The following is a 10,796-nucleotide window of genomic DNA, read 5'->3' as shown; positions in this document are numbered from 1 at the left end:
AAAATATGAATAGACCTGATAGAGAATTGATTGTAAAATAAATTCAAATTCAAATTCGAAAATTCAAAAACTTTTTATTGTCCAAATTATATAAAACATACAATGTTTACTCAATTAATATATTAAGTACTCAAGTAATATATTAAGTGGCTAATTAAACTCCACCCCTCCTAAATTTTTAAAAATAAAAAAAATTGAGTAAAAAAGAAAATTCTACTCTAATTTTAAGAGTGGGAGAGTGCAATTTCCGTCCGTCTAAAGATGCCATAATCATACATTTACTTACCTCAGCCCCAACAATGGTGGGGCTGTGTAGATAGACCTTCCATCTGTGAAAGTCCTTCAAGTTTTTGGGCTCTATTTCATTTCCTGGATCCGCCACTGTAACCTTTGATATGATGATTCTTTTCAGCTCTACGTTTCAATTAAAAAAAAGGATATCTTGTACTTTTCATGTTTACGTTTCCATACTTTATTTTTCCTGACCTGGTAAAATTAAGTTTTCTAGATAGGCCTATAAGCCTAATCGATTAATTTTCAATTATGATTAATTTTTTTTTCTTTTTGTGAGATCAGTTTAAGATATTTTACTTCTTAGTACAAAATTATGCTAAATTTCATATAAATGGGTCTAAATTATGCTAAAAAGCATAATTATGCTAGGTCTGGCCCGGAATTTATCAATCTCAGCTTAGCAAATGTCTTAAGTCAAAAAAAGTTAAGAGTGTCCTAATCTTAAGCTGATTTATTACCCAATCTAAAATCGTCTTAGATGGCGCCAATGTACAATCGATTTTTCTAATTTTAAGCAGTTTTTAAGCTAAGCAATATGGATAAATTTGACTTAAGCAAAAAAATGGACTTAAGACGAATTTAAGCTGATTTCTAGTTTCCCCCGGTCATTATGTTTAGCGCCCCCTGTTATAAATGACGATTCGCGCCCTCTACAATTGTTACTTGAATAATAATAAAAAGAAACACCAACACATGTGTGTTGGGGCATGTGGCGCAGGCGCTATTAGCCTACCTGGTGTTTGAAGGACAAAACTTAACTTAATCGTAGTTTTGATAATTAATTGTGCAGTATATTTACTAGTACGTGATTTCTTCTCTGGTAAGTACTCATGTTAACTGGTATCTTTAAGTTATACAGGAAAATGGGCATAAAATCTTCGGGAGCGGTAGGCTCCTATTCCTATTCCATGCTCCATCCATTTCGCCGGCCTAGGCCTAGGCTAGTCTAGTAGAGGGGCTGCCTAGCCTGGCCTAGGGTAGTAGTAGATAGAGGCAGTGCCTAGGCCCAGACTGTATAGTAAGGCCTGCACGGGGAGCATATTTGTGACAAACAAATTCAAGTGCAAGTAATTTCTTTGCAGCAGTAGCCTACCACCATTTGTAAATACGTGACTATCGGGCATTGTGAGCGCGATATTGTGGCAGCGACTCGACTGTTGCAACAGCCCTCTATTGTTTTCGCTGCAGAGGTTGTACTTATTTTTTCTCTGTGACCCGAAAATAGTGATGACGTAGTTCACATGTTCCTCTTTCACCTAGTCATTAAATCAGTTTTTTCCGAGAAGTGAGTGAATTTACAGTATTGCCGAAAGTTAAAGTTGTCAAAAACATTCAATTTTTTTTTTTTTAAAGTCGAGATTATTTTGTTCTGAAACCAGTTTATGTGTTACTTTATATATTTATCTACAACTGGGTATAATATTTAGATAATCTGAACATTGAAACCCAGTTTTTGACCGAAAATAAAAAGTGTGTTGTACAGGCCTCAAATTTAACGGCCGCCAGTGCCCTCCCAGTTGGCCTTGGTGCCCCTGAAAATTAAGCACGACGACGGCCAATACTTGCCTGCGCTTTTGCAGCCTTGGCCTTGGTGCCCTCATGACGCTTAATATAGATCGTTGGACACGTAAAATAAATCTAAAGAAGAACGTTCAAATCTTGAAAGAAAACACGAAAGCCAAACACATAGGTCGCCTAGGCCTAAATAAGGTTGCAGTGACAGAACGTCATGAGAGAATTTCCATGTGTGTTGATACGAACTGTTTTTGCAGTTACCGTTGTGCTTGCTATGCAGCTAGCTTTGGGTGATCTGACATCATCACAGCTCAAGCGTGTGAAATTAACCTAATTGGTTGACACTCGGCTAATCTAGTTGATGACGGCCAGTTTAGAGGTGCGGCCTCCTCTCTCCGATGACGACGCTCTGAGCAACAACATCAGATATTAAACTTGAACTTTGACTGTTTTGTTTACGATCGCCAACTGCCCCTAAAAAACTAAAAGTTTATTCCAACATTGAATCGATAATATTTAATACTCTAAACAAAGTCATTTTACCATTGACAACGATGGCTTGGCTAGGCCTAGCTTGGCTTGGTCTAGGCCTACAGTAGCTTGCCTAGGCCATGCCTAGGCCTAGCCCGACTACGAATCAAGGCACTCGCGAGAGATTAGTACTGAGGCTAAATCAAATTTTGCCTTGGTGCCCTTTTATATTTGAAATTTTTGGCCTTGGTGCCTTTCCATTTGGCCTTAGTATAGTGCCTTTCAAAATCGTCATACCGGAGGCCATTTGGCCTTGCCCATAAAATCCCCAAATTCGAGTCCTGGTTGTAAATGGAAATTCCCAAAATCTGTTCGTGGAGTGCAGCGTGAGCGGTCATGCATGTCTGGTCTTGCCTGATCGCACATGACAACATGTCTATATACACACAGTTGCGATCGATTTTATGTTATGTTTTGTTTTATCCAAGTTTATAATTGTTCTGAAACCAATTTAATTTTAATTATCAATTACTTAATATGTAATATGTGTAATCATATTTTGATGAAATAAAAGTAGGACAACCATAAGAAAGAGGGAAAAAAATTATTTTCAATGGAGGGTAGGAAAAGGGTTTGGGTGGGATCGGGTCTGGTCAGGGGCGGTGGTGAGGGTCAGAACACCCCTACATATGCCACTGCTTTTGTCCTTGTGTGCTTTCAAATGTCTTATTCATTGAGACATATGTAAAAATGTTTGAAGACATTATGGCATTATTTGTAATTAATTAATTTAATTGTTATTTAATTAATAAATGATTAAATTTTAATGAGTTTTATAATGCTTCTTTTGTCCATTTTGTGTGCTTCTAAATGTTTTTTATTTTATTGAGAAATGTATAGAAACAAAAAAGTTAGAGCATTTTTTATATTTTTTTCAAGAACAAGGTCACATACTTCTCCATTGTTTACATAGGATGAAGGACCAAAATAAGGCATAATTAATAATCTCTTAAATTCTGTAACTTTTCTGATATTTAATGGATGACAATCATCTTGGTATCAATTTACTTCTATAATAATACTCTTTCAAATGATACCAGCTGCAAAGGAATTGCTTGAATTTGAAATTTTTTGTCACTTGCCTACCATTTGAAAGATGATTAATGTAGCATTACATTGACACCAAGATCATTGTTGTCCATCCAATATCAACAAAGTCACTGAATTGAAGAAATTATTAATTATGCCTAATTTAACTCATTAAAATTCAATCATTTATTATTTAAATAATGATTAAATTAATTAATTACAAGTAACTACAGTGTTCTCCCGAAGCTGTCTTAGCCGTCAATTTTACCGGTAAAAATAACCAACCAACCAGTAAAAATTTTGAGTTTGTAAAATAAAAAAAACTATTGATTAGGCTTAGGTAGTCCAGGCTGGCCCTCTTAATAAATTAACATCATTCCAGTCTATATCTACACTGTGAATTTGTGTTGTTGTGTCTTCAAGTCATTTAACCCAACTAAAAAGGGGTAACGTACCTCACATTGTGCGCATTGCAATTTTTTATGGACAAATTTACCAGTAAAAATTTTTCAGTTGGGAGAACACTGAACTAATTACCATTTTAATTACATAGATATACCTCGATGTATAAAAACATTATGGTCAAAAAGACTCAAATACAAGATTTTGGTGCTCAAGTTAACATACTGGAATACCAAAAGTCGATATGAATAAATATATCAAGTAACACAATTAAATTGGCTTCAGAGCAATAAAAACTTGGATTCAATGGAAAAAAAACAAAACATAAAAGCATGACTGTGTACATGTGTATCGCGATGTGATTGTACTTGCAGCAACACCAGACATGCATGATGTCAGCCTGCACCACACAAACAGATAGATTTGGGGAATTTCCATTCACAAACAAATTTTTTTTTTTCGGTAAAAAACTAGTTTTCGTGTTCAGAAATATTACACCCAGTTGTGGATGAATAAGTAAACTAACAAAACTGGTTTCAGAACAAAATAAACTTATCTTCTGAAATAATTGCATGTTTTTAACAACCAAAACTTTCAGCAATAAATTCACTCACTTCGCGAAGTTGGAAAAAATTGGTTTGATGACGAGGTCAAAGAGGAAAATGGGAATTACATCATCAGTATTTTCGGGTCATAGGTAAAAATTAATACGACCTCTGCAGCCAAAACAGTAGAGGGCTATGCAGACAGTTGAGTTACTGGCAGAAAATGATCGCGGTGCCATGATATCGCGATCTCAACGGCTGATAGTCACTTTTTTTTGCGCATGCAGTATTTTCAAGTCTGAGTTATCCTCAATGATCCACTCCAATGATCAGCTTCTTTATGTGCTTTGCGCGGGCCTTTTTGTGTTTGAATTTAAAAAAAATGTTTGGGATTCTGGACTTTGTCCTACTGTAGGCCTCTGTGTAAATCATTTCTCAAGGTATTTTGAATTTCTCACTTGTACAGCAAAGTGACTGCTGAATCACCGCATATTCTTTTCGACCAAAACACTTAACTACAGTAGAGGTGACATTCTCCAAAGCACATGAATCATAAGTAGAGTAAATAATTTATGATTTCATTATAGAATAAACTATAAACTGTAGTATAATATACAGTAAGCTGAGCTGAAATTTTGGATTTTTCTTAGTTACTAAAGTTACAACAAACACTAAAAATTTTAACAAAATCTGAGACCTTGACTTCATGGCTACGTTGAATTGGCATGGAATGAACCAGCAGGAATTTCCTTGAATAGCATAGTTAACAACTTGAGAGATTTGAAATGTGTGACTACACCAGTTGGCTAGCTGAGGGCTAGTGGGGTTCTAGAGGCCCCGACGCTCCGACGATCTCAGCAAAACGAATTCAGGAAGTGTTACCGGGTACGGTAAATAAACATATATTTTTAATAAAGCCACGTCTAATTTGAGTTTCAATACGTTTAATATACCCAAAGGTACACAAACAGTTTATTACTTAACACAAACAAAAAATGAATAATCATATCCTACTGATCAATTTTTAGTAACGCGTCAGTGAAGAATGAAGTACTTATTCACAAAAATACTGTTTTAATGACTCAAGTTACTGCATGACCATTTTTATATTTTAAATAAAACCAATTTCTTCTAATTTTAAATACATTTTCCCCTAAATTTGTGATAAATTTGTTATCACGCATAGACGTGTGCTAAATGCGTTACAAATTTATGATCACGCATGTGTTTATCTAAAATCACTTTGAAATGCAGGACCGTCCCATACGATGCGAGACGATTGGTAACTATCGAATAGTAGAAAATGAAATTCATAGTTCAACTAAGCACTTTTTATTGCCTGACCTGAACTGTGTAATGGAATCTTAGTGTGGCCTTAGGAGCATACCGTTGAAAATAAATTCATTTCAATTTCATTTCAAATAGAACATTTATTTTCTTTCCTTGTTGAAATATGAATAATAAGATTAGATAATCTACAAAATCAATAAGCATAGGCCTATAGTAAATAAAACAATTAAGTTAAATATTACAAGTTTAAGGAGAGGCCTATTACAAAAAACAGATAATCATTTTTTTATTTTAAAGGAAATTAAATAAAATGACAGATATTATAAAATTCAATTTCTGATTTTTAAGATAATAAAATATAACATTTTGATTAATTTTTTTAACTTTTATTATTCCCTAAAGAATAACACAAGACATAAATGTGTATATTATGCCGGTGCTGGCAGATGTGACAACATCAATGTAATGCTGGTCTATTTCTCTAGCTTTTTCATTATGACTCATAAATGTCTACAGACTTTTTCTGGATGTTGAGTAAAGGACTTATTGGAAAATAATAACATTACATTTTTTAAAGTTAACCAAAAGTTTATTTATTAGCATAAAAATAATTTAAAAAAAAACAGAGTTAAGTTCGTTGTTAACAACATTTATAATTAATGTATTAATACCTTTATCCTACAAAAAACCTGAATGCCCTTTTTTCACAACATCCGAACTCTTTTCGTAACTTGTTACCAGGCTTGTGAAAAACCAGGAAATCATCATTATCGTATGTCAGACTTTGCTGACCATTATTCGCTAAACGCAAGTGGTCAATTTTGTTACAAGACCAACCAGTAATTCTATAGTCTACTTCGTGAATACTTACTTGGATAAACCGACTAATTGCCTATTCTTTCTCACACAAGAAACACCCCTTGAAAAATAATAGAACAGTCGACTCCTGGCTCCATGCACAAGCGGCCCGCAACCATGCAACTTCCTCATTCTTTTTCATTGATTTATGTAATTGATCTTGTTTTCATGTTGAATCCTCGATCACGGTTAAGTTAAACTAACTTTTAATTTACATAAAACAAATGACAAATCTGTCAAAAAATGTACCTGGCGTTGTCCTTTATGGTATGACTCTCTTGGCTACTGTACTATAGCGGATTCTGTTCCACACAACATCCGCAGAAATGACATTCCTTAGATTACCAAAGAAATACGTTCACTTATGCGTAAAAGAAACAGTACTTACCGCAGAGCAATGAACACTCAAGCTCTGAGTGCGTTTAACAAATATAAAAAATTAAGAAACTCGGGTGTTAAACCTTTACGTAAAAGTAAATTTAAATACTGTACTTTCTAAATCTTTGCAAAAACCCTTCACCTTAGCAATTTTGGAAGGGTATAAAGAAGATTACAAGCAAATGTAATACGATCCCTGACATTGTAATAGATAATATGACATACTGTACAGTTCTAGCACAGATAATGTACTAAATGATTATTTTTCAAGATATTTTAATCATGTTAATGTTGACCCATGTTTAGAATATTTACCTGATGCTTCAATTAATAGTTTTCTGTACATCGGATAAAGTTGAGAAGTTGATTAGAGATTCCAATTATAGTTCCGCTAGTGGGCCTGATGGTATTTCTGGAATGGTGATTTATTCCATGTGTAACTTTATTTCACCGTCATTGTCGCGTCTTTTCTTAATTGTATTGTAAATGGCCATTTTCTGTCTGTTTTTAAATTATCTAACATTGTACCTATATCAAAAGGTGGAGATGCTACATCCCCTTCAAATTATATACAAATCTCCATCTCAGCATACCGCTTGAAAGACACTTTATAATTGTTTATGATAATCTTCTAGGAATGGGTGGATTCAGTAATGCTCAATATGGGTTCAGGAAGGGCCGGTCTACTGTCTCTGCCCTAATAAATGTTATTCATGACTGCCATACAATAAGCAACTACAGTAGAATTATCTCGTGAAGTTTCATGTATTTTTTTTTATCTACGTAAAGCTTTCGATTCCGTCCCTTTTCAATCTTTGTTGAATCATTTTTGTCGTCTTGAAATTAATTGTGTACTTCTAAAATTATTAAGTTCATACTTTGAAAATAGATATCAGTATGTAGTATTGGATTGATTTCATTCTGAATGGACACCTATTGTATCTGGAGTGCCACAAGGCTCGATCTTGGTCCCACTCCTATTTCTCAGTTATATTGATATTACAAATTTACAATTGGGTCATTCCATGGCAATTCAATGTGGCCACAGAAGTCACTGTCTCAGATTTTGTTTAAATTTTCAGTGTTTGTTGTAACTTTAGTAACTAAGAAAAATCTAAAGTTTCAGCTCAATCAGACCAATACTCTCTGAGATACCAGTGTCCGAAAAAGTGGGCGTGGCACCTCAAAACAATATTTAAAAAACTTGGTCTGGAATTAAGGAATGTGCTTCAAATCTCCTCCAAAAGAAACAATACAAACTACATAATACTGCTGATAGTTCAATAATTTTTTTTATGGACATTGGGCCTAAACTTGCAAGCAAAATTCCCTATAATCTCAACATTAATATTAATAATTATTATTTCTAAACCCAACAGGTGAAAATGAAATTCTTAAAATTATTAATTCATTTAGCAACAATAAAGCTCCTGGTTTAGACAGATTTAATGCATCTTGTAAATTTTTAAACCCCTCTGCCATAATTTCAATTTTTCCATTTCTTGTGGAGTATTTCCTGACAAACTAAAGTATGCGATAGTAACTCCTGTTTTTAATTCCAGAGATCCTTTCTATATTCTCTAAAAATACTTGAACGTACAGGTATAATTATGACCGGACTTATTCTTTTATCCCAAAATATAATTTGTTATTTGAGCATCAATTTGGATTTAGTGAAGGTTATTCCACTTCTATGGCACTTATAAAACCTACTAACAACATTCTTGATTCTTTTGAAAGAGTTTAAAGAGTTACCAGTTGGGTGTAGAGATAGATTTTTCAAAAGCATTTGATACTATAAATCAAAAATATTTTGTTAACTAAGCTTTTTTATTATGGTATTTGAGGCATTGCACTTGATTTATTCAAAAGTTATCTTTCTAACTTTACACAATGTACTAAATTTGTTAATACTACCTCCGACTTTCGTTTCGTTTCTGTGGTGGAGCAAGTCTTCTCGAAAAAGGACTATAAACTTAAGCCCCGTTTTACACAATTGGCTCATGTGCACTATAACGAACCCAGTAAATCTTTCGAGACGAGTATGGGGTTACCCCGGGGAACTGGTCCATCTTACAGCCCCAGCCCTTATCCAGTGCGAAAACACACTGACAGGTCTATACTTACTGAGTCTGTACTAGAATGGAAGAAGCATAAGAAGGCCCATACAACGGCTGAATCGCAAAACAGCCAGAGCAGCAGATTCAGGACGACAAAGACTTGAAAATAGCGCATTTTAATTGAATAACTATAATAAAATAAAATTTTTTTGTTAACTGATGATGGGTTGAAGGTAACCCGAAACATGTCTTCCATTAAATCTTTTGTGTTATTTTTAAAATGCGTTGTATTTTTTGTCAACTTACATCCATTTGGTTCTATTATCAAGGATTTCAGTTCAAGAAGATTACCAATTTTTTTATTAAGAAAATATGAAAAGATTACTCTTCGTTTGAACAAAGCTGAATTGGATTTTAATTTTTTACATAATTGCAAGTCATTCTGAGTTTTTCCTAAAAATATAATAAAATAGTATTTTGTATTTTTCGACTGACAGTAAACTCCAGAATCTACGGTATTATCAACCACTTTTATTTTTGCATTGATTCAAATACAAGGCCCTTACAAAGGCTGATTCCCGGGCCATAAAAGTGAATGGTGCGTCTTGTGTCGCTCTATTTAAATCGAACACGGGTCCCTCGCGATATGCACAGAGCAGCTGATCATTGAGGCTGACACAGACTTGAGATAAGCGAATGCACAAAATATGTTCTATAAGGATGATTATGAATAATTCATGAGATTTTACCGAACTATCCTACGTTAAATAAAATTTAGGGCAATCCTAGTTTAGGCTTTTAATTTTTGGTTAGGTTCAGTTGTAATCAGTGCTTCATCTAGTCCTGCGTACAATTTAATGCTGATATTTAACTCTTTGTTGTATATCATGTATGGTTTTAATTGGTAACCATCTGAGTTCCACATGTATCTAGGTTTATTCATAAGAGCGTTTAAAATATTTTGTCATTTTTGAAATTCATAGCTTTCTAATGTTTTCAATTTGCTACACCGTATGAGGGGTTGGTTTACCCCAATGCTATGGTTCATTTCGTCCCCTCTCTATGTCTGCTACGGTAGTCACGGACCACGCCCATACACAATTCAGAACATCTGAACCAAAATTAATAAAACAAAGCAATCATCCTTCATAATATGTCCTAATTATTATTAAAATTATTAATAACAGACTTACTAAATATTATGCAGTCAGCCTGTTAAATTGTCTTTATATACAGTATTTTCAAATTGCTTGCAATACAAACCAAGGTATTTGTATGAGTTATGTTCATAAATGTGGCTACTGTAAATCGCATTGTCTTATTGGGGTTTTTTTTTTACATTTATTAAGAAGCAGAATGAAAGAATACAGTATAAGTTTGATTTTGTTCTGTTATTTTTTTGTAGAGCAGCATGTTGATACAGTCGGCAAGAATGTTAAGAAGCAGTGGTGTTCAGCTTCAGGATGAGTAGTAAAATTAAGAGAGTGGATAGCAACATAAGAATACAGTGTGCTGGTAAGTGGAGAAATATTTAATTTTTCCATCCAATTGTGATATAGGCTACTAGAGTGTTAGCCATATTGTAGTTAATAATCGCTACGTTATTTGTTATAAAGTTGTTGTCCTCCTTTATTTATTTATTGTAGGGCAATAAAATAATGATGTTAAATACATATACGTGGTTCTCCATCTCCTCGGATTTCACAGTGTTTTTTATTCTGGTTTATTATTAAAACATTTTGATTGGCAGCACAAACTAAATTCCATCAAAATTTATATATGTAAAACAATACAAAAGAAATCAGACACACAAATAATTAAAAACAGTTGAAACAATCAGAAAACACTAGTTTCAAATATAAAAAAATTTAATATATACATATATTTCTCTTCT

At 33.7% G+C, this 10,796-nt stretch overlaps 1 long non-coding RNA gene across 1 annotated transcript in view; it reads left to right on the top strand.

Moving 5' to 3' along the window:
* Positions 1 to 984: 984 nt before the first annotated feature.
* Positions 985 to 10,796, top strand: part of LOC117119670 — a 20,198-nt gene continuing 10,386 nt past the window's right edge. The window contains exons 1-2 of the long non-coding RNA XR_004447223.1: positions 985 to 1,114; positions 10,308 to 10,417. This is a non-coding gene — a long non-coding RNA (uncharacterized LOC117119670). The remainder of the gene's footprint in view (positions 1,115 to 10,307; positions 10,418 to 10,796) is intronic.

This window comes from Anneissia japonica, unplaced genomic scaffold (assembly GCF_011630105.1).
Source record: "Anneissia japonica isolate Jap-2015-1 unplaced genomic scaffold, ASM1163010v1 scaffold832_len162442_cov175, whole genome shotgun sequence".
NCBI classification, from domain to species: Eukaryota; Metazoa; Echinodermata; class Crinoidea; order Comatulida; family Comatulidae; genus Anneissia; species Anneissia japonica.
The sequence above is the reverse complement of the archived record's forward strand: the minus strand, read 5'-3'. Positions and strand labels throughout refer to the sequence as shown.